The 22,057-nt window shown below is 37.7% G+C and overlaps 1 long non-coding RNA gene across 1 annotated transcript in view; it reads right to left on the bottom strand.

Moving 5' to 3' along the window:
• LOC115293692 overlaps positions 1 to 21,838 on the bottom strand; it is a 35,759-nt gene extending 13,921 nt beyond the window's left edge. Inside the window, exons 1-5 of the long non-coding RNA XR_003909560.1 lie at positions 21,762 to 21,838; positions 14,421 to 14,573; positions 11,484 to 11,594; positions 10,612 to 10,792; positions 8,818 to 8,934 (exon numbers count right to left, since the gene is read on the bottom strand). This is a non-coding gene — a long non-coding RNA (uncharacterized LOC115293692). The remainder of the gene's footprint in view (positions 1 to 8,817; positions 8,935 to 10,611; positions 10,793 to 11,483; positions 11,595 to 14,420; positions 14,574 to 21,761) is intronic.
• Between the last annotated feature and the right edge of the window lie 219 nt (positions 21,839 to 22,057).

The raw sequence follows: 22,057 nt of genomic DNA, 5'->3' as shown, positions 1-22,057 counted from the left end.
CTCTCAGTAAAACTAGGATTCTATTACAAAAAAAAAGGATTGGATATTAAGTAGGCTTCTATCAATTACTACAAACTATAAAAAGAATGATAATGATCTATATAAATTAGTACAATATACTGTGGTCAGAGAAAATATGTATAGTATTATTGTATATAAATTGAAAAAATACTCCTCAAAGTATATTTTTGTCTTTATGTGACTTTCTGTGTGTACACTTAGGAAAGTGAATACACAAAGACACTGCATTTCATTGCAACTTGGAAAAAAAATTACCAAAGAAAAATAATATCCTATGAAGTATCAAAGTTGGTTATATCTGAGTGAGGATAGTTTATAAATATTAGTGCTTTTCTCCATTTTTTCTATACTCAGAATGCTTATTTTTGTAATAAAACAACAACCACAACAACAACAAGAAGTAGATATGTGTAAACACTGGCATTAGCTAAGAGAAGTTTTATGTAGCTTGGAGAGGTGGGCAGCCAGAACAATTTCAGAGGACAAAATATTCTCCGGTGGAAAATCTATTTCCCCTCAGGATTTTTCCCTTGTTTGCTTACAATGCTTCATTTATTTGCTTGTTTTATCAATTCTGAACATCAAAACTACTTCATATTGGAAGTATTTGTAAACAGATACAATTTTAAAAACACCTGTTTACTTCCTGTTGAATGAATTCACGCTGACTGCCAGTGCGCTGTTCTGATTATCATCTCCTCATGCACAGGAAGTCAGCATTCTTTTCTGGAGAAAGCCAATATGTTACCTAAAGCTAATACTTTTTACAAATGTTTTAAATTAATATTTTAATTAAATTTGTCTTTAATCACAGATGCAAGTCTGAAATTGTACAGTGTGAGTTTTCTTTCTCTCTCTCTCCTTTCTAAACCTTTAGCCTACAGTGTAATTACCAAAGAAGCAGAGGCACGATCCCGGGATAGGAGAAGACATCTAATCAATCCATTTCCTCCCAAGGCTCATCTTCCAGGATGTATCATGTTCTTCCGGCCTCTTCATTTTCAGTCCTGCTTGTTTGATCTTTAGACTCCTTATATCTTATTCTTCAGTAAGTCAGAGACAAGACAGTATATGAACTAAGGCCAAGGGGAGTATATCAAACACTTGGTGCCCTGAGTTGCCATCTAATTCTTACTATCTCCTAGAGGTATTTACCTCAAAGTAGTAAACTGTGGGGAAAATGGATTTCTTTATCAGTAATAAGGCCAGGTCATATTTTTTCACTGGATTGCTATAAAAAACAAGTGAAAAAGTTTAAACTAACAGAATTTTAGAATATTAAAGAACATGAGCCCTCTACCCCCCAAATCTCTTCTTTCCTAATAGTATTTGTCTATAAAATACAAGAGCCCCTCCTGTTTCTAGAATATGCAAGAATTCTAGAAAATATTTTAAATTTCTTTAGGCTCTGTCACATTTTAAAGCATTTCCTATCATCTGGGTCACCAGCTTTCATTAATCTAATGGACCATCAGTTAGAAATGTACATTATTGAATCAGGAAAATAATTTTCATTCCCAGCAAGAGGGAGGCTCTTTCCCTCTGCTGGTTTAGAATTTGCTAAAATTCTGACTCTTAAAAGACCCATTCAACTTTAAGCAGCACATCTCAAGATCAAGAATATTGGTAAAAGGTAAAAGTGGAATAACTAAAAACTTAGTCTCCTGGTTCTTCTAATATTCATTCTTTTTTTATGGCTTTCATTTATTTTTGAGAGACAGAGACAGACAGCGTGAGCAGGGGAGGGTCAGAGAAAAAGGGAGACACAGAATCTGAAGCAGGCTCCAGGCTCTGAGCCAGCTGTCAGCACAGAGCCCAATGTGGGGCTCGAACCCACGAACCATGAGATCATGACCTGAGCAGAAGCTGGCTGCTTAACCGACTGAGCCACCCAGGCGCCCCTCTAATATTCATTCTTTAAAGAGAACATGTGCAGGATATTTTTCAACATTTCTCTGGATAAGGAACTCAATGACCTTAAGCTTGAGGCAAAACACACACATCTGCTGTATTTGACATTTCAGTGATGCCAAAGACAATGAAATAAAGATTTGTATATAGGTATAGGCATGTTATTAGAATCCCCCATCTCTTTTTAATTGAAATTAGAAGGAAATTCAACTCTTATTTTACCAAATTACAAGAATGGATGAATGAATTGATTTTCAAACATAGCAATCCTGCATGGTGGCTTTTTGAAAATATAAATGATATAAGCTTTAGTTGGTTTTTAAACATGTCTGTATTATCAATGTGAAATTATATGATCACAGTGTGATTACCTCCACTGAAAGGAAACATTCCTTAACAAAGAATCAGGAAGTTCCACCTTCAGATAGGGCATACCTCGACTTAGGACTTCCTCTTTATCTTCAGAAATTACAAATTATGTGATACTCTTCTGTACTGTCTAAGGCTCTTTATTCTCTTTTTAAAATTTTAATCCCATGGAATCCCAGTGTAGTTAACATACAGTGTTATATTCATTTCATATATTCATTCATTATATTATATTCACAGGTATACAATATCACGATTCAAAAATTCCATATATTATTTAATTCTCATCAAGATAAGTTTACTCTTACTTCTCTCTCATTTCACCCATCCTTCCACCCACCTTCCCTCTGGTGACCACATGCTTGTTTTCTATAATTAAGAGTCTGTTATTTTGGTTAATCTCTTTTTTTCCCTTTGTTCATTTGTTTCTTAAATTCTACATATGAGTAGAATCATCTGGTATTTCTACTCTCTATAGATTCATCCGTGTTGCTGCAAATGGCAAGATGATGATGATGATCACTATTTTTTATGGCTGAGTAATATTCTATGATATATATTATACCACATTTTCTTTACCCATTCATCTTTTGATGGACACTTAGGTTGATTCCAAAGTTTGGCTACTGTAGATAACGTTGCTAAAAAGATAGGGGCGCGTGTATCCCTTTGAACTAGTGTTTTTGTATTCTTTAGGTAAACACTCAGTAGTGCCATTACTGGATCATAGAGTAGTTCTATTTTTAACTTTTGAGAAACCTCCATACTGTTTTTCCAAAGTGGCCGCACCAGTTTGCATTCACACCAAGATCCACAACAAATCCTTTTTCTCCACATCTTCACCAAAACTTGTTTCTTGTCTTTATGATTTTAGATATTCTGACAGGTACAAGGTGATATTTCATAGCAGTTTCTTTTTTTAAATTTTTTTTGTTTTTTATTTATTTTTGAGAGACAGAGAGAGACAGCACAAGCAGGGGAGGGGCAGAGAGAGAGGGAGACACAGAATCTGAAGCAGGCTCCAGGCTCTGAGCTGTCAGCACAGAGCCCAACGTGGGGCTTGAAGTCACAGACCATGATATTATGCCTGAGACAAAGTTGGACGCTTAACTGACAGAGCCACCCAGGCACCCCTCATTGTAGTTTTGATGTGCATTTCCCTGATGATGAGTGTTGTTGGGCATCTTTTCACGTGTCTGTTAGCGATATGTTTATCTTCATTAGAGAAATGTCTATTCATGTTTTCTGTTCATTTTTTAATTGGATTATTTGTGTTTTTTGGTGTTGAGTTGTATTATTTCTTTATATATTTTGGATACTAACCCTCTAATGGGTATGTCATTTGCAAATATCTTCTTCTATTCCATAGGTTGTCTTTTAGTTTTGTTGCTTGTTTCCATAGGTAGAAGCTTCCTATTTTGATGTACTCCCAAAAGTTTATTTTTGCTTTTGTTTCCATTGCTCCATCTAGAAAGATATTATGTCAATGTCAGAGAAATTCCTGCTTGAGCTCTCTTCTAGGATTTTAATTGTTTTAGGTCTCACATTTAGGTTCTTTTTTTATATATATAGTTTATTGTCAAGTTGGTTTCTATATAATACCCAGTGTTCTTCCCCAGAAGTGCCCTCCTCCATGACCACCACCCACCATCCCCTTCTTAATCTGAGTTTATCTTTGTGTATGGTATAAAAAGTGGTCCAGTTACTTTTTTTTTTTTTTTTTTTTTTGCATGTAGCTGTCCAGTTTTCCCAGTATCATTTGTGGAAGGGACAGTCTTTTTCCCATTGGATATTCTTTCCTGCTTTGTTGAAGATTAATTGACTGTATATTCTGGGTATTCTATTTTGCTCCATTGATCTATATGTCTATTTATGTGTCAGTACCACACTGCTTTATAACCACAGCTTTGTAATATAACTCGAAGTCTGGAATTGTGATGTCTCCAGTTTTGTTTTTCCTTTTCCAGAATGCTTTTGCTACTGGGATCTTTTATGGTTTCATACAAATTTTCGATTGTTTGTTCTGGTTCTGTGAAAAATGCTAGTGGTATTTTAACACCGATTGCATTAAAAGTGTAGCTTGCTTTGGGTTGTATAGACATTTTAACAATATCTGTTATTTACTTATTTATTATTTATTTACTTATTTTATTTTTTAACAGTATCTGTTCTTCCAAGCCTTGAGCATGGAATGTCTTTCCATTTCTTTGTGTTGTCTTCAATTTCTTTAATTGATGTTTTATAGTTTTTAGAGTATAGTTCTTTTACCTCTTTGGTTAAGTTTATTCATAGATATTATTTTTGGTGCATTTATAAATGAGACCGTTTTATTAATTTGCTTCTCTTGTTTCATTATTAGTATACAGAAATGCAGTGGATTTCTGTACATTGATTTTATATCCTGTGACCTTACTGAATTCATTTATCAGTTCTAGTAGTTTTTTGGTGGAGTCTTTAGGATTTTCTATATATAGTATCATATCATCAGATATGAAAGTTTTATTTTCTCCTTATTAATGTGGATGTAAGGCTCTTTATTCTTAAGCCATATATATATGTTGGGTCTTGTGGTCTAGGATAGCATAGCTCTAAGGCAGAGACACTAAACCAAGAAGAAAAATAAAATTAACAAATTTGGAAATTTAGCCTTTAGTCAAGCACTCCATCTTGTTTGCTTTCCTTCAACTGTGTAGCCAATGCTTACACTCTCCTCTCCCCAACAAAAGAAGATCTTAAAAACTGAGTAATAGATTAAGATACCGAAATCTCAGGAAGAATTTAACTCCATGGTTAGCTTTTTCCAGTTGAATTTTAATTATTATCTTTCAACTTTCCCCCCCAATATAGGTCAGGAGTAACCCCTCCATATTGTAATAAATGAGCAATATGTTAGAAAATTTAGGAACCACAGAAACTTCTTTCAGTTTCCTTTTCTTACCCCTTCCCTGGTCATGGTTTCTTTCTTTTTATTGCATTTCTTCTCTCTAGCTAAAGGTCTGTTATACACTATTAAATTATCTTTTTCATAATTGAAATGTCAAATGAAAATTTTGCACCTAAACTGCAGATGGCACTTCTAAGCAAAGAAAAACAGGAGAAATAAACAGGATTCTTGAATAACACACCCACGTTATTCCAACATCTTTCAGGGTTCTTTTAAATATAATTCATTAACTCAGTGCCAAGACAGCACCTTTTTGTTCTTTTCTGTTTTATATAGATACTCTGTCAAATCTCAGCATTCTTGTTTTTGACTTATTAAAAAAGAAAAGTGAAAGGAAACCACCGTGTAGAAAAATGAACATGTTCATAAAGGAAGTGTTAACATGTGATTGAGGGGAGAGATTACTCACGAAGACACACATTCACAATGTACGTTGTGGAGTTCCGCCGAGCTTCTTGTTATTTAATCACTGCCTGTTTACTAAAGATTAAAAATAAAAATTCTTGAGATGTATGGAAAATGTGAAGGTGAGAATGTATACTTTTATTTCTGATTCTCTGACTTTAGGAATGCAGAAAAGAGGTGTTCATGTTTTCTAGAACTGAAAACAGTCTTGGGTGGGTTAGGAGAACTTCTGAAACAGAGATAAGGGCAGTAATGAATAAAAATACTTCCGCCGTGTGTGCATGCGGTCTAAATGTTATGAGGGGTACAGGTAATATATTGCAGTGATTAACAGCCCAAGCTCTGAGATCAGACAGTTTGGACTGAATTCCAGTTCCCTCACGTCCCAGCTCTGTCACATTGAGTACACTGTTTAATATCTGTGCGGCTTATGGTTTTTAATCTATAAAATGGATACACTAATAAGGCCTAGCTCATACAGTATTGTAACAGTTGGCATTTTGCTTTGGTTTATAGTTTCATTAACTATTTTCTGGAAGAAGAATCCTTGATATAAATATTTAAATGTATCAAGTATAAGAGGGCAGATGTTTTGAGTTAACAACATTGAAAATATTTCTAATACCTTCATTATCTCCAGCCTCACATAATGGTTCCCCCTTAGCAATTTGATGACTTCCACTCAAACTTTACAGAGAAAACAGAAGCCATCAGAAAGAAATATCTTCCCACTACTAAATTAAAAAACGTTTCCTGCATTAACCCCCATTCCTCATCTTCCATCTTGCCTCCACCAAAGATATCACCATACCTCTCTCCACAGAGAGACACTTCGCTTTGGGTCTAGATCAAATTCCCTCTCATATTTTTAAGGTCTATACAGTGTCAATCATCTGTTTCTCTCCTGTGTAATTAATCTCTTCCTCTCTACGTATCACTCTAGTGGAATATAAACACGCTCTACCATCTTTCATGTTAAGGTTAAACGAAAACGTTAGATGCCGCATCTCACTACCTATTTATATGTGTCAACTATTCACAGCCGAACCTCTTAAAAATGTCAGCTTGCCCTGTTTCCTCACTGTCCTCTAACTCACTAGTCTGAGCCACTACAATATTGCTCCTTAACCAACAATGTACTGAAGATCACTAGTTACTTTCATGTTGCCAAATCCAGTGGGAACTCTATTCATTCCACTCCGACATTCACATTGATTTAATGCAGCTGACTCATCTCTCCTTAAAACTGTATCACCTCTTGCCTTCAGAGATACTGTGTTCTCCACCTGCCTCAGCCTCCTTTGGGCTTGCTCCAATACCTGACCTCTCAGCATCAGAATGTCTCAGAGTCTGCCTTCTACTTTTCTCTATCTATCCAACCTCCAAGAGCAGCCCATCATCAAGGCTCTAGTTACCATATTTAGGCTTACCCATCCCAAATTCAGATTAAACCCTAACCTCTTCCCTGAGATCCAGACTCATATTCAAGAGCATATGTGAAATTCTCACCTGGATATCTCAGCGATTTCTCAATGTTAATGCTAATTTTAATTTCACGTTAATGCTAATTTCTCAAGTTAGTATGTCTAAGATGGAACCTTTATTACAATTTCCCATAGTAGTCTGGCCTTCCAGACTTCATCAAATGTGTGGCACCATTTTCTTCCCGGTACCTCAGACCAAGAAAACGTAGTGACTGCCCTTAATGACTCTCTTTTCCCTGGCTACTATATTCTGTGTAGAGCTCTGTTTATGCTATATGTTAAGCATTTCTGTAATTCATATCAACAAAGACTTTCAGAAGAGAGCTTTCACCATGTCATTTCAATCTTTTTAAAGGTATTTTGGTTTTTCAGTTGAAGACAATGGAGAAAAGTGTTTTTTTTTACTGTACTCTCACCCCCATGAAACCAACTAAAAACCTCTGAAAGAATCAAAAAGAAACATCTTCGTTTTCAGTTAAATTACAAACTGTGAGGTAGGTTTGCCACAGTGGGGTATCTACACCAAACAAGGAGGACATTAGGAACAGATACATACAGGCTTAAGTTGTGAACAATAAACACTTGTCTAAAAGCTAATGATTCTGTCTCCACTGACCAACAAGATTGGGAAGGAGGAGAGGATTAAGAAAGGTACCAGGGATGGTCAACTGGACAGGAACACAGGGAATGTGGAAGAGGATGGGTGACCATGCTGCTGTGTTATTTTCCTGGCCTATGACCTGGACTGTTCATGGATGGATAAAATGGGGTCAATTCAAGAGCGGACCCAGTTACTGCACACCACGTGATCTAAGCAACAGAGCTGGGACATAAAAGATTTGACACATATAAAAACTACTAAGACACTGAAAGCTGAGATCAGAGATGTCCCCAAACAGAGGAGATCAGAAGTTTTCTTAGAGGGTTTTTAAGATGAGAAACCCAAACCTAATAGCGTTCCAGCTCATATGACCTCTGCCTCTACTCGGTTTCCCCAACTATATATTTTTTTCAAATACCTTGATCCATAAAAAGCGAACAAAAAAATTTTAAATATGTATATATGCTCCAAAAAAAGTAGAGAGGTAAAATATAAAGCAGACAGATGAAGAACATATATTGCAAGAGCAAATGCCAAACAGATCAGGAGCTCTGAAAGTACGTCTCTATGGCCTCAGATAAATTTAAGTGACATTAGCTGCCCATAAAAGAAAAGCTCACAAGAAAGACAGGTAAGTTAGTTGCTAACACAGCAGAAGATAATAGGAGCTAACTAGTGCTGGAATAACATGAAAAGAAGGTAAAAAAAAAATCTATACTAAAAACAACTAAAAATAGGCTAAAGATGACTTAACACATTCCAGTTTATGTTGAGAAGACAGATGAGATTATAAAGAATAATGGAAATTAAAAAATATATAGAACTAATTAGGAAAAAAATGGTAGACTGAAGGCTGAAGATCTACACATATATACTTAGTGCTTGTGAAGCAGAATTGATAATGAACGGAACTGAAAACCATGCAAAGACCAAAAAATCCTTTTAAGTTTCAAATTACAGAAAAGCTTTAATCTGCATATCTAAAGAACTCTACTTCCCAGATGTCTCAGAAAAGGTAGTTTAAAGAATGATCAACACTAAGATACAGCATGTTTTAGAACTTAGCTAGGGAAAGAATTTACCTGGAGAAAGCAGTGTCTGGTCATCCAAGTAGGAAAGGACGGGATGTACACAGGGAGAAGTCAGGTGGCTTTGGTCTTTGTTGCTACTCTTCATCCCAGGAGTGAAGGAAGACACAGCTACAAGATTATAAGAAAGTAAAGTGTCACCCAATCATTTAAAACAGCTGAGTTAGGAGACCTGGGGGGCCCAGCTGGGTAAGCGTAGACCCTTGGTTTCAGCTTAGTCATGATCTCAGTTTGTGGGTTCAAGACCTGTGTTGGGCTCTGTGCTGACAGCATGGAGCCTACTTGGGATTCTTTCTCTCTCTCCCTCTTTCTCTTCAGTCCTCCTCTTTCTACTCTCTCTTTCTCTCTCTCACAATAAATAAACATTTTAAAAATTAAAAAATAAATAAATAAAACAGCCAAGTTATCTTTCAAACACCCAAGAATGTAGCATACATAAAATCCTCAGGAAAATAAAGAAAAGCCTAAAAAAAAACAAAAGAAAACTCCCCCCAAACCCATCAAAATATACTAAATCAAAACACTGGAATAAGAAATGCATGGAAAGAAGACTGACATCAGATTTCTTATCAACAGCACCATGTCCAAGACAGCAAACAAGTAATAGCTCAAAAGTTCCAAGGACTAGTATCCTGGAAGCTAGACACCTCTGTACAAATAAATTGCCATGTTGGCAAAGGAAAAATCTCAACAGTTTAAGACAAGGAAAGAATTCAGTATATTACCTGTAGACTTCCTTTGAAAGAGTTACCTTACAATGTGTTCCAGCAAAAAGAAAAGAGAATTCCTAAGGAAAAAGTGGGATGTATATAACAATGATGAACAAATAAAGCAGAAAAACATATTGTTAATTCCCTTACTTGTTTTAAGGGAAAGATAACTGATAATGATTAATTCTAGATAGTGTTAATAAAATACAAGTAGAAATATGTGTATCGGTCAGATCTGACTAGGTCATATTGTGTTGTAAACAGCCCCAAACATCTCAGTATTTCACAAAAACTAGGGTTTTTTCCCCTACTCAGTTCCATGTGGTCTACAGATTGCTCTAAATTTGGACTTCCACTGAATGAGCTCCAAGATATAATGTTAAATGGCCAAAAATAAAAATACAAAAAAATATGTATATTATGGTGAAGAAGTATGTTTAACAGCGCTGTGCTCAGGCTGCAGTCTGTGGACGAGCCTTACTGGTCCACGATGAGGTAAATACAGGGAGCTAAGAAGGGGCAGGTTACTAACAGTCTGTCAGGGCTTCAAACCTGAAATGGAAAAGCCGCATACAGCAACCCCGCAGAGTGCCTTTTACAAAGTCTGGGCAATTAAAAGGAGCCGGTTCTGTGTGAGAGAGGGCTGTGTAGAAGCTGTGCATATCCCCAGCTGGGGAGGAGCGAGCCTTCAGCGCAGTGTGGCAACCCTCTTTTTTTTTTTTTTTAAGTTTATTTATTTATTTTGAGAGAGAGAGAGAGAGAGAATGAATCCCAAGTAGGCCCCACCCCGCCAGCACAGAGCCCACTTCAGGCCTAGATCCCATGAACCAATGAGATCATAGCCTGAGCTGAAATCCAGAGTCAAACTCTAACAGCCTGAGCCCCCAGGTGCCCGCCAGAGTGTGGCACCCCTCGTAAGGGGAGGTAGAAAGATGAAGGCTGCAACTCAGTGTTGGTTCAAAGACCTGACTTTCCTGAGTGAAATGTGAAATGGGCTTCTGTACAGAGAGGGCAAGGAGAGAAGAGAGTCGGACCACTCAGCTTGTAGGTGGCCGTTTTAACAAGCAAGGGAACTTACATACAAGGTTGTCTTGCGTGGCTACAAGCGACCGCCTGCCAGAATGCCACAGGTTTACACGGAGGCCTGAACTGAGCTCTGTCATGCGTCATCATCCAGATGGTCCCCACAATGCACTGCTCTCTCTCAAGGCTACATACTTGAAATAGGTCCTAGAATGGGTACGGTGGACAGAATGTACCTTTCAAGGACAAGAGAGGGGGTGAGGAGTCTCTGATCACCTGGATCTAGTTTGTGGGTCAATCATCAGTCAGATACTTCTGATGACCACCTCCCACGCGTGGGTCCCTCTGGCTCACAGGAGCCGTGAACTGGAGGGGACTCTGAAGGGGACAGCTACAGGAGTGACTATGTGGGCTGCAAACTAGGAACCTTGGTCTTGGGCACTCCATTGATAGCCCCATGGCTGACGCTGTGCCGGGGCCCTGCACACTTACAAGGAGGCACGATAGGCGGAAGACCAAGCCCCTGAGTCTTTTTTTTTTTTTTTTAATTAACTAAGTGAACTTTGGAATTTATTTCCATATAATGGAGGAGTGATGTTACAGACAGAGCCAACCTTGGCACATGAATGTTAAATCAAGATGTAATTCCATTTAGACAAATATAAAATGTGATGTCTTACACTGCCAGTATCATGGAAAGACTGGCTGAATTTTTCTTTTAAAGCATGATACTTGGCAAATTAAATTACTTAATACTCCAACCTCATGAGATAACCATTATCATTAATCCCATTTTACAGACGAGCAAAATGACACTTCGAGAGATTTGTCCAAAAATTTGTAGCTGGATTTTGGCCGAGGCAGAGAGGAAAATGTCTTTGATATCAGCTTCAGGTTGCTCATTTAGGAAGATCAAAGTTTCCCTACCTTTTATCAGTGAGCAATCCCAGCAAGCCTTGAATGCATTAACCTTCAAATAAGAGCACTTGTCACAGTTTCTGGCTTATTGGAAGCAGGTAATCTTCTCATGCTTCAGAACTGTGAAAACCAACAGAAGACACATGGGCTCTGGAGTTAAACAAAACAGAGCCGCGAGCCTAGTTTTTCCCCTTATTAAGTGTATAACTGTGCAAAAAGTATTCACCACCAGGGGCTTTATTTGCTTCTTTGTAACTTCACAGAATGGTTTGAGAATAAAGTCAGGTAAAACATGTAAAGCACCTCACAGAATACTCAATACGATATAAAAACTCAGTAGCTCAATAAGTGGTTATTGTTTTTATTTTAGTTTGCTGTTCGCATCTATTAAATCTGGATGAAGCTTCTATGAACTCAAAGGGAGAGCGGAGATCTACTTTTAAAGGTCTACTGGTGCTGTAGAGAAAGATTTCTTGATTAATTAATATGGCAGTTTTCTTACCACTGTGTTAAGTGATTCACATTTTTATTCCTGTAAGGCAACTTTGCGTGCTTTAGGTCAATAACGATTTCCTGGGCGTTGACTGGTCCTGTGCTAGGCCGTAGGAATTTAAAATGGCTAGAAGTCGGAGAGCCTGACTCTTGATTTCAGCTCAGGTCATGATCTTGGAGTCTGTGCTGACAGAGCAAGCCTGCTTGGGATTCTCTCATACCTCTCTCTATGCCTCTCCTCTCCTCTTTCTCAAAAGAAAGCAAGGAATGAAGGAAGCAAGCAAGCAAGAAAGAAAATAGGGGCGCCTGGTGGCTCAGTCGGTTAAGCACCCAACTTCGGCTCAGGTCATGATCTCACGGTTCATGGGCTTGAGCTCCGCATCAGGCTCTGTGCTGACAGCTCAGAGACTAGACCCTGCTTCAGATTTTGTGTCTCCCTCTCCCTGTCTCTCCCCTGCTCACGCTCTGCCTCTCTCTCTCAAAAATAAATAAACATTAAAAAAAAATAAATAAAATGACGAAAAGCCAATTTTGCTTTCCAAGAAAAGACTCCTGAGTAGTAAGGAACTCGGTCCAATCATAAACTCCATAACTACACACGGTCTTCCTCACCTGTGTGGCTCCTATGCATCTAAGCAGAGGAAGCATGCACTGAGCTTAGGAAGCTGCTGAATTTAACTGAATTTCCGCCAGAGACCCATCTCCCAACAGCGTAAGTCCAAATTTCTCCCACAGTATCTCATAGTCCTTTATCTGTGGCATGCAAAGATGTCTGGAATAGTTCCAGAGATGTTTTTATTATTTTTCTCATTTAAGCTAATGTTATTTCTCTAGATTTAAATGTGCCATCCATGTCTCTACAAAACCCATTATCTAGTAAGTCTTTTCATGTTCCAAAGAATTCATCTCCGTATAGACTAAATAAAAATCAAAAAGGAAAGGTTAAAAACAGGAGAAGGTGAAGGGAGAAGAGAATTACAATAATGAGATACAGAAAACAAGTTCTTGGAAGAATTATCAGTGAAGACATAATTATTATGCATTAACAACTGATAGCTAGCATTAGTGCAAGGAAGCTGTCTGTATTCTCTAAGTACTTCAGACAATGTGGTATTCATTTATAAATTCCTGACAGCTCTTTAGATAAAGTGTGTATAATAATTGTGCAGCAATCCATTATCTGCCTGAATGTGTTTTAATTTTAGAGTTAGAATATATTTGAAATAATTTCCCCAAGTCCTAAACATACTTCATTTCAAATATATGACCCCCAGGTAAGCGATCATTAAAATAATTAAAATGAATCAGAAAGTTCCCCTTTTCCTTCTTTGGTCCTTCTCTGTTCTATGTATAGGTCATTGAACAGTGTTTCCGGCTTGATCAACTGAACCTGTGTAATTGTTTTGAAAAACACATTCAGCCTCAGGAAGGTACATCTCCCATCATCCTGCCTAGGCTGAGTCTGCGTGAATGTGCTGAGAAATTCTGATGAGGAAATGGTGCAGCCCTGGACTAATAATTAATTGAAAGTTACCAAATAAAAGTACCCCAGCAGACAATACAAAGAGACAGCTTATCATATGTACTCAAAGTTGAACACTCAAGGTTTTTCAAAGAATCTAGAAATACCTGATATTGGCTTTCTGCTTTTTTTTTATGAGATGACCCCAGGCAGCCTGTTCAAGAACAGCCTCTTTATTAGCTGCCAGGGAATCAGTTTTCCTCACATCCTCATCTTTCAAGATGCAGAAACAAACCTCACAGGTCCCAGAAGGTCTGTAGGGTTTTTTTTTGGTCCTCTACTAATTTTCTTAGAAATCTTTCTTTTTGAAGATTATACAGTAGTTAGCTCCTTTCCATATGAATAAGCTGCTATTTTGTTTGCAGCTACTTAAAATACCTGAATTGTTCTTCAAAATTCCCAACACAGGACAGCAGCTCCATTATAAGGGCAAGTCCAGGAGGATTTTCTCAAAGGCCATAAAACAGCAATTAATTATCATATAATGACAAAAAGAGACCAGGCTGCTGAAAACTATAGAGCAAATTAATTGGGACTCATCATTTCACTTTCTGGTTTTACTTGCCTTTTTGTCTGAAAGTAAATTCCACTAAAAAACACACACACAACAATAATAACAAAATGAGGGCACCTGTGTGGCTCAGGGGGTTACATGTCCAACTCTTGATTTTGGCTCAGGTCATGATCTCATGGTTTGTGAGATCGAGCCCCACTGCTGGCTCTGCACTGACAGTGTGCAGATGCTTGGGATTCTCTCTGGCCCCCTCTCTGTGCCCCTCCCTTGCTCATGCTCTTTCTCAAAATAAATAAATAAACAACAACAAAAAACACTTAAAAAACAACATTAAAAGTAGTAGTAAGTAGGATAGGGTCATCTTAAGTGCAACATGCCTGGGGCATCTTCTTATGTTCAGTTAAACATGCAGACTCACCGGCCCTGGTGGCTTTAGTCAGCTTGGAGAACAGAGGATGGAGCCACAGCTCGCTAGCAGGGAAGAGCGGTATCAGGCTGCTTCTCTGGGAGGAGTCCTTACAGCATCCACTCAATCACACGGCAGTGATTTCTTTTCTCCCTCACTTCATCCCTATAAAAGAAAATTGCACGGTCACTTGCTAAAAGCAGCAGGGAAGACTTTTTTCAAGACTAGTGCAACAGGGGAGAGAGAGAATGAACTCAACTCTCCAAAAATAAAGTAATGAGAGGATTAAAAAAAACTTTTATTGAAGTATAGTTGACACACAAGCTTACATGAGTTTCAGGTGTACAACACAGTGATTCAACAAGTTTATACATGATGCTATGGCACAACTGTACCTACCCTTTTATCACCACAGTGCTATTATAGTATCACTGACTATAATCCTTATGCTTTGCCTTTTATTCCTGTGATTTACTCTTTCCACACCTGGAAATCTATATCTCCCTCTTCCCTTTACTCATTTTGTCTGCCCCAATCCCTCTCCCCTCTGGCAGCTGTCATGTATTTATAGGTCTGATTCTGCTTTTTGTTCATTTATTTATTTATTTTAGATCCCACATATGAATGAAATCATATGGTACTTGTCTTTCTCAGTCTGACATATTTCACTTATCATAATACCGTCAAGGTCCATCCATGTGGTCGCAAATGGCATGACCTCATCCTTTTTTATAGGTATGTAATATTTCATTGTACATACACACTGCATCTTTATCCATTCATCTACTGATAGACACTTAGGTTACTTCCATATTTTGGCTATTGCAAAAAAGTGCTCCAATAAACACAGGGTGTGCATATATCTTTTTTGATTAAGTGTTTTCATTTTCTTTGGGTAAGTACCCAGTAGTGAAATTACTGGATCATTTAGTATTTCTGTTTTTAAAACAGAAATTTTTAAGGAATCTCCATGCTCTTTTCCATAGTGGTTGTATCAATTTACATTCCCAGCAACAGTGTACAAGGATTTCTTTTTCAAAAGTGTGAACATTTTTAAACAGTAGGTGAACTAATGAGAGAGTATTGAACGGCTCAGAGAGGTTAGTTGATGTGAGCAGGCTTTATTATTTGTCCTCTGTTTGCTAACTGCCACTTAAAGGTCACTGAGGTTAGATTCCTACCCTCCCAAAGAGGCTAGGCACAGGGGTCCTGTCTTTCTTGATGATTACATTCCAAAGGGAAGGCTCCCAGGTCCTGGAGCAGACATTCCTAGGTTATAGAAGATTTACATCTCAAAGAAGCAGAGGAATAATTTACAATTCTGAGTTTTCTAACGATAATGCTCTAAGAATAACAAGTTAAGAGCCTATAGTCAGGAAGAAATCTGACCAAGTTTAGTCAGGTGAGGGGAGTGTTAAAACCATCTTGGTCACCCTCAGTGACAGTTCAAGTACAAGGGAATGAAATACATTGGCTTAAAAGCTCCTGCCCCAGAGGATCCTGGATTTCTAGAAACAGTGCCCCAAAAGGGACATGTCTAACTACAAGAGTCACCATATTCTGGGAAGCACTGGTTGTGAACATATACTTAGCTCTCTCAATGTTCTAGTTTTCTATTTCACATTATTTTTTATTTCTAATTCATTTATTCTACCTTGGAAAGCAATCCTCCATGGACATAAATATTTAAATTTATTAAATTTCATAGATGAGATTATAGACCTCATCTATTCAACTTATGTTCTTCCAGTTCATGTCTATGGCCAAACTCTCTTTCATGTATAACACACGAAACATGCAAGGTAGGCCCCTACTGTTGTAGGGTTGGTAGCTGGAGAACCACAAATCTAATTTCTTTCTAACACAGTTTGACAAAAATTATTATAAAAGATATATACTGGGATAGCAAAAGAGAAAATTCAAAACAAAAACCGAGGAAAAGTAGATCCAAATGTGTTAGATGTAAGGGTTAATATCGCTATAAGTATACCTCAGATTTAATTGAGTCTCCTATGAGTTAGCTAAAAAAAGCAAATCTACTATCCTAATGTACATTAAAGAAGTTGAAACAAAATATTTTTTAAGTGAGAAAATAAAATTTGGTTTAATTTTTTTTAATTATTCCTAAAATAAACTTCCTACCAGATTTACATAGGGGATGCCATTGCAAAAACTGTTAGTATATATTTTATAAAATACCTGTTTAAGAAGTATAAATAAGATATCATTCAGATGTGTCACAAAACAGCCTTCAATAAAAACTTGAGTAATATAAAAATGTACAAATTACCAAAAGTACTTATAAGGGTGCCTGGGTGGCTCAGTTGGTTAAGTCTCCAACTTCGACTCAGGTCATGAACTCACAGTCTGTGAGTTCGAGCCCCATGTTGGGCCCTGAGCTGTCAGCATTCAGATTCTGTGTCTCCCTCTATCTCTGCCAATCCCCTGCTCATGCTCTTTCTCTCTCTCTCAAAAAAATAAACATAAAAAATTTTTTTAAAAGTACTTCTAAAGAGCAAAGGCATATGGTTCTGATATATAGTTGTTTCATGTCTAAACTGAGCATAGAATATGACCAAGAACAACCAAGACAAATAGTATCTCCCTTTCAAAACCCTTTCACAGATGGAGTCCAAGGCAGCCAGATGAAAAGCAGGTGCCACGATGCTGTGTATATGTTTTCATCATGTGATGAGTACACTGAGGTTGCTAATTGCTACTTGAGTGGAAATCTGTGTATTTTGGACAGCAAGAGACCAGACTATAGAGTTGACATGACTTTGCTGATTTTTTTTTTTTAAATTTTAGTTGGTATTCTCCTGTAGAACACCTGTATGGAGTTACAGCCCAGGATAAATATATTGCATTCATAATCGAGATGTTCTTTTGGGAAAAGCCTTGGCCCTCATTCAGCACTGGATCTACGCAGTGTTCAAATAAGCCCGTAGGAACCAGCCTCATAAGTTACAGGAGATGCTGGAACTAAGAAATGTTTTAATGTGGGGTGCCGCCAGTCACAACTCTAGAGATGGAGGCAAATGTCAATTGTTTCTCATCGGTAGATATTTCTGATCTCCATGACTTCCGGTCATGCATGCTGGAATTAATTGGCTACAAATGTACTTAATCTCTGATCAGAAAACTAGCTTCCTTGTAAGGTAGAGCTATTCATCACTGGCTTTTCATATTTTAAAGAAACTGTGGGAGAGGGAGTGTTTGTTTAATTCATATTGTGGAATTCTTGGTGACAGTGGTTGGGTGGCAAGGCTGGTTATCTTTCCGAGTTTACGGCTGGTTGGCTCATGATGGTAAACACTAATGCCAGTACACAGCAGCACGTGTTCTTTCTTCTTTATGGACTGAGGGCATAGGTCCAGTTCATTTAAAAGGAGTATCAAACAATAAAGTAATAAAATAAAATTAATGGGTGAAAACAGTACTTGGGGTCATTTGCCCTTGCCCTAATTCTTGTGGCATTATAAAAAATATATTTTACAACATGCAACAATATTCAAGGATACATATTAAGGCCACAAATCTTGTTCTTCTTTTAGTTAATACTAACAGAGCTGGACAGAGTGGGAAAAAAATCTCCTTCTCCTTACATAAGCTACTCATTTGGAATACAAAGAAATCATTTTGCATTAAAACACAGATCACCATCACTCAGAACAAAAGCTGATTTTGTCTGGTAAACTGGAGAAAAATAAATCAAGGAATAATGTGGGGAAAAAAAGACCTAGATTAGTCACAGCTGATCTCCCTCTACAGTGAATTTAATTTACTCAGCAATGTAATTCTCAGTAACCCTTTGAAAAGAGCTACTTTCATCAAAAGCAGTTCTACATTTTATTAACTTAGTTACCTAACTTAAATAGGATAATAAAAATGATCTCTTAGGTAAAATCGAGGAGAACCAGGACTTAAGTGGTTAGCCCCTATAAAAGAAGCAGCAATTTCACTTTAAATTTTGTGGAACTTCCCTCAGTCAGTAAAGTGGTTGTATCTGTTTGATATGTCGATAATGTGACTCCTAATTATTTTCAATGTTTATTTATTTTGAGAGAGAGAGTGTGTGAGTTGGTGGAAAGGCAGAGAGAGAGAGAGAGAGAGAGAGAGAGAGAGAGAGAGAGAGAGAGAAAGAATGCTGTCAGTGCAGAGCCTGACGTGGAGCTCAACGCAGGGCTCCATCCCACGAAGCTTGACATCATGACCTGAGCCAAAATCAAGAGTCAGCCACTTCACTGACTGAGCCACCTGAAGGCGCCCGTGACTTCTAATTTTTTGGAAGCCCCATATTATGGAGTAGTCATTCTGCATTAAGTCAGCATTCTGCAGGAATCAGAACCCCCACTGTGCTCTAAACACAGGACTGTGGTTCATTCTCTGCTCTATGATTCATTTCATCATGACTAACAAACAGGAGAGAGGGGGTTTCAAAAAGTATTTGGTAGCTTAGTTGTTTACTTGTCTGTCCCACAAGTATTTGTGGGTGCCTGCCATATACCGGACTCTATGCTATTTGCTAGGGATAAAGCCACAAGTAAGATAGACATTTGTCTTTGGCTGCATGAAGCTTAGTAAAATTAAAGCACAAATGCCCAACCAGAAATTATCAGGGTGCTTAGTGCTACATTTAGGGGAGTTCCAGGCACTTTGGGAACAGGAAGCGCTCCTCAACAAGGCTGACAGGGAGGGTACGCTGATACTTGAAGGATTAGCAGAAGTTATCCCACTGTTTATTCTGTTGGTGACAATTATGTGAAGGGACCTTATCTGAGAAAAAAAATTAAATGTTTCCAATTGCCTATTTATGTTTCTGAGTATCCCAACCTACACAGATGCCTTAACACAAACAATAAAGAATCAAGGTCAATGGCTTCTTATTCAGAGGTGTCATTCTCCTGTGGGTTCTGAGCAGCTGAAATACTTGTTTCTCAGTTAGTCTTAAACTTACCTCTTTGTCTACAAAAAAGTGTCACTTGTGATTATTGAGGACTTTTTATATCACCTCTTCTCTACAACCTTTATCTTTAACAAGAAAGGGCAACACAGAAAGAAACACCTTCACTTTGAAATAGCAGTTCTTAATCCAGGACCCAATTGAAGGAATTCATAACTTGGGTGGGAAAAATTACATCTATACTTTGATCTTTATTTCCTTAACTTCTTAACTAAAATGTAGCATTTCCTTCATTATAAATACAGGCAACAAATCACACTTGTGTTAGCAGTACGTGTGACTTTATAGACCAACAGAAATAAAAAATATTTTTATATTACATCTACAAGATACTATGTATAATACTTTATACTTGTTATATATACTTCAAATATTGATCTTTTTCACCGTTACTTAGAAATTACAGTGGCTATTATCCTTGTCACTAGATCCTATCTGATTATGATTCTACCTACAGCTACTCATAACACACAGCTAGTCAACTACATGGCACCTGGTGGTGGTTCCATTACCAAATGGTAGCAAGTTCTTTTACTGGTGACAGAAGCTCCTATGCTGATTTCTGGAATTCCATATCTACAACTGCTCAATCATCAATACATACAAGGACATAAGATATTTTCATTGTTAAAGTTTTGTACGAATGGATAGGTCATATGAGATTTTTTAACTCCCTGTAAAGAGGGTGGAAGGAGAGAGACAGTGTGAGCAGGGGAGGGTCAGAGAGAGAGGGAGACACAGAATCTGAAGCAGGCTCCAGGCTCTGTGCTGACAGAGGGGCTCAAACCCATGAACCGTGAAATCATGACCTGAGCTGAAGCTGGATGCTCAACCGACTGAGCCACCCAGGTGCCCATTAACTTGTCTACATTCTTAATGTACTGCTTTGGTACTCAATGTGTTAAGGAAAATTCATAATTGATATTTGGATAATGGTGCTATAATGAGTGTCCTTTGTAATCTTAGGTGTATTATTCTTATTTTGTGCACTTATGAACGTTTTTATGAGAAGGAGTTTATAGGTCATACCAAACCAGCTGAGGAATAAAACTTATGAAGAATCCCTGCTTTAGAGTGTTATAGTATAGCAATTATAGTGCTGAAAGGCATCCTTCCACAGTTCCAGGAGAGCAATAGCTTATACTGAGAAAGCCTCTATGCTTCTGTCAAGCATATTTACCATATCTACCAAAGGTGATCTCTTTTAACTTTTATAGAGACATCTCTGGCATGCAGATATACTATCATCAGCTGGAAACTTAAAAAACACTTTTATGGAAGCATATATAGCATATATAGAGAAGTGTGTACAAACCATGAAATATACATGATCACAAAATGAACATGCCATAAACTACCACGTAGGTCAAGAAACAGAACATTCTTGTATCCCCAAATCCCCCTTCATGCCCCTTTTCAAACACTCCTCCTCCTCCAGAGTTACCACTCTCTTGACTACTAATATGGTTAAGTTAGTTTTGTCTGTTAGTAAACTTTCTATAAATGAAAAGAGCTATAAGATTCAGTCATATTTATGTATGTAGCTACAGTCCATTCCTTTTCTTTGTAGTATAATATCCCATCATATGAATATACCACATTTTATTTATCCATTCTGCTGTGGATGTACAATCCTGCTACTTGCAATTTGGGGCTATTACAAATAATGCTCCCTTGAAGATTATCATTCATGTCTTTAGGCACACATGAAAACAGCTAATTAAGTAGAATGAAAATGTTGAATTTAGTGATGAGTTCAACAGTTTTCTCAAGTTGTACCAATTTGTATCACAAGCAGCAATGTACAAAAGTTACAGTGGGTTCCATATCCTCATCCATCTTTGACAATAGTTAGTACTACTAATCCTGTTATTTTTAGCTATTCTGAGGTATATCTTATGGCTATTTTAAGAATATTTTGTACAAGATCTATGACAGAAATTAACATACCAATTTTCTGAAAAAACATGTTTCAACTTCAAACAACCATCACAGACAAGTTTTTTAGTAAATATATGGATGAGTATATAAAAATTAATACCATTTTTTCTCTTATATTTTGTATAAATGAAGAAAAGGAAAACAAATTACTGGGTCGCGGCTCCTTTGCATAAGGACTTAATGATAATCCAGACCCACATGGTGCCCAGGATCAGCCAGAAGAAGGACGCAGACGAATGTACAGGTGTTAATTAAGCACTGTGGCACACGTTCATGGAAAAACATAAGAAGGCACTGATCCTTTTTCCGGGCATCTGGGAAGTGAGCTCTAAGCTTAGACATAATGGTAAGTATGCTCTAGACAGGTGAACAAATGGGGATTGTGGAATTATAGAACAAAGGAATCTGCTTTTGAAAGAGTCTACCACCACCACCAACTCCCTGAATACCTGAGGAGCATCTCAGGTCAGAAGTTCTGGAGAACTGGCAAGCGGGACATTGTTGGCAGCCCAGTGGGAGGGACTCTCTGAGACTGTGATGCATGTGTGCACAGACACATCACCTTTGCATTGTTTCGCGCCTGCATCTTGCTGATATTGCTGGGTCGTCTGATGCCATAGGCTAGCACGGATAGATGGCTCAGCGGGTGACATGCTGGTGTAGAGAGTGAAGTAGGATCCAGCAGGTACTTCCCTCATCTACCAAAAAAACAATCCGAATGAGGACCTCTTACTGGATTCCAGTA

The sequence above is a fragment of the Suricata suricatta genome, chromosome 6, assembly GCF_006229205.1.
Source record: "Suricata suricatta isolate VVHF042 chromosome 6, meerkat_22Aug2017_6uvM2_HiC, whole genome shotgun sequence".
NCBI lineage: Eukaryota > Metazoa > Chordata > Mammalia > Carnivora > Herpestidae > Suricata > Suricata suricatta.
This window is presented reverse-complemented; position numbering and strand designations above follow the sequence as displayed.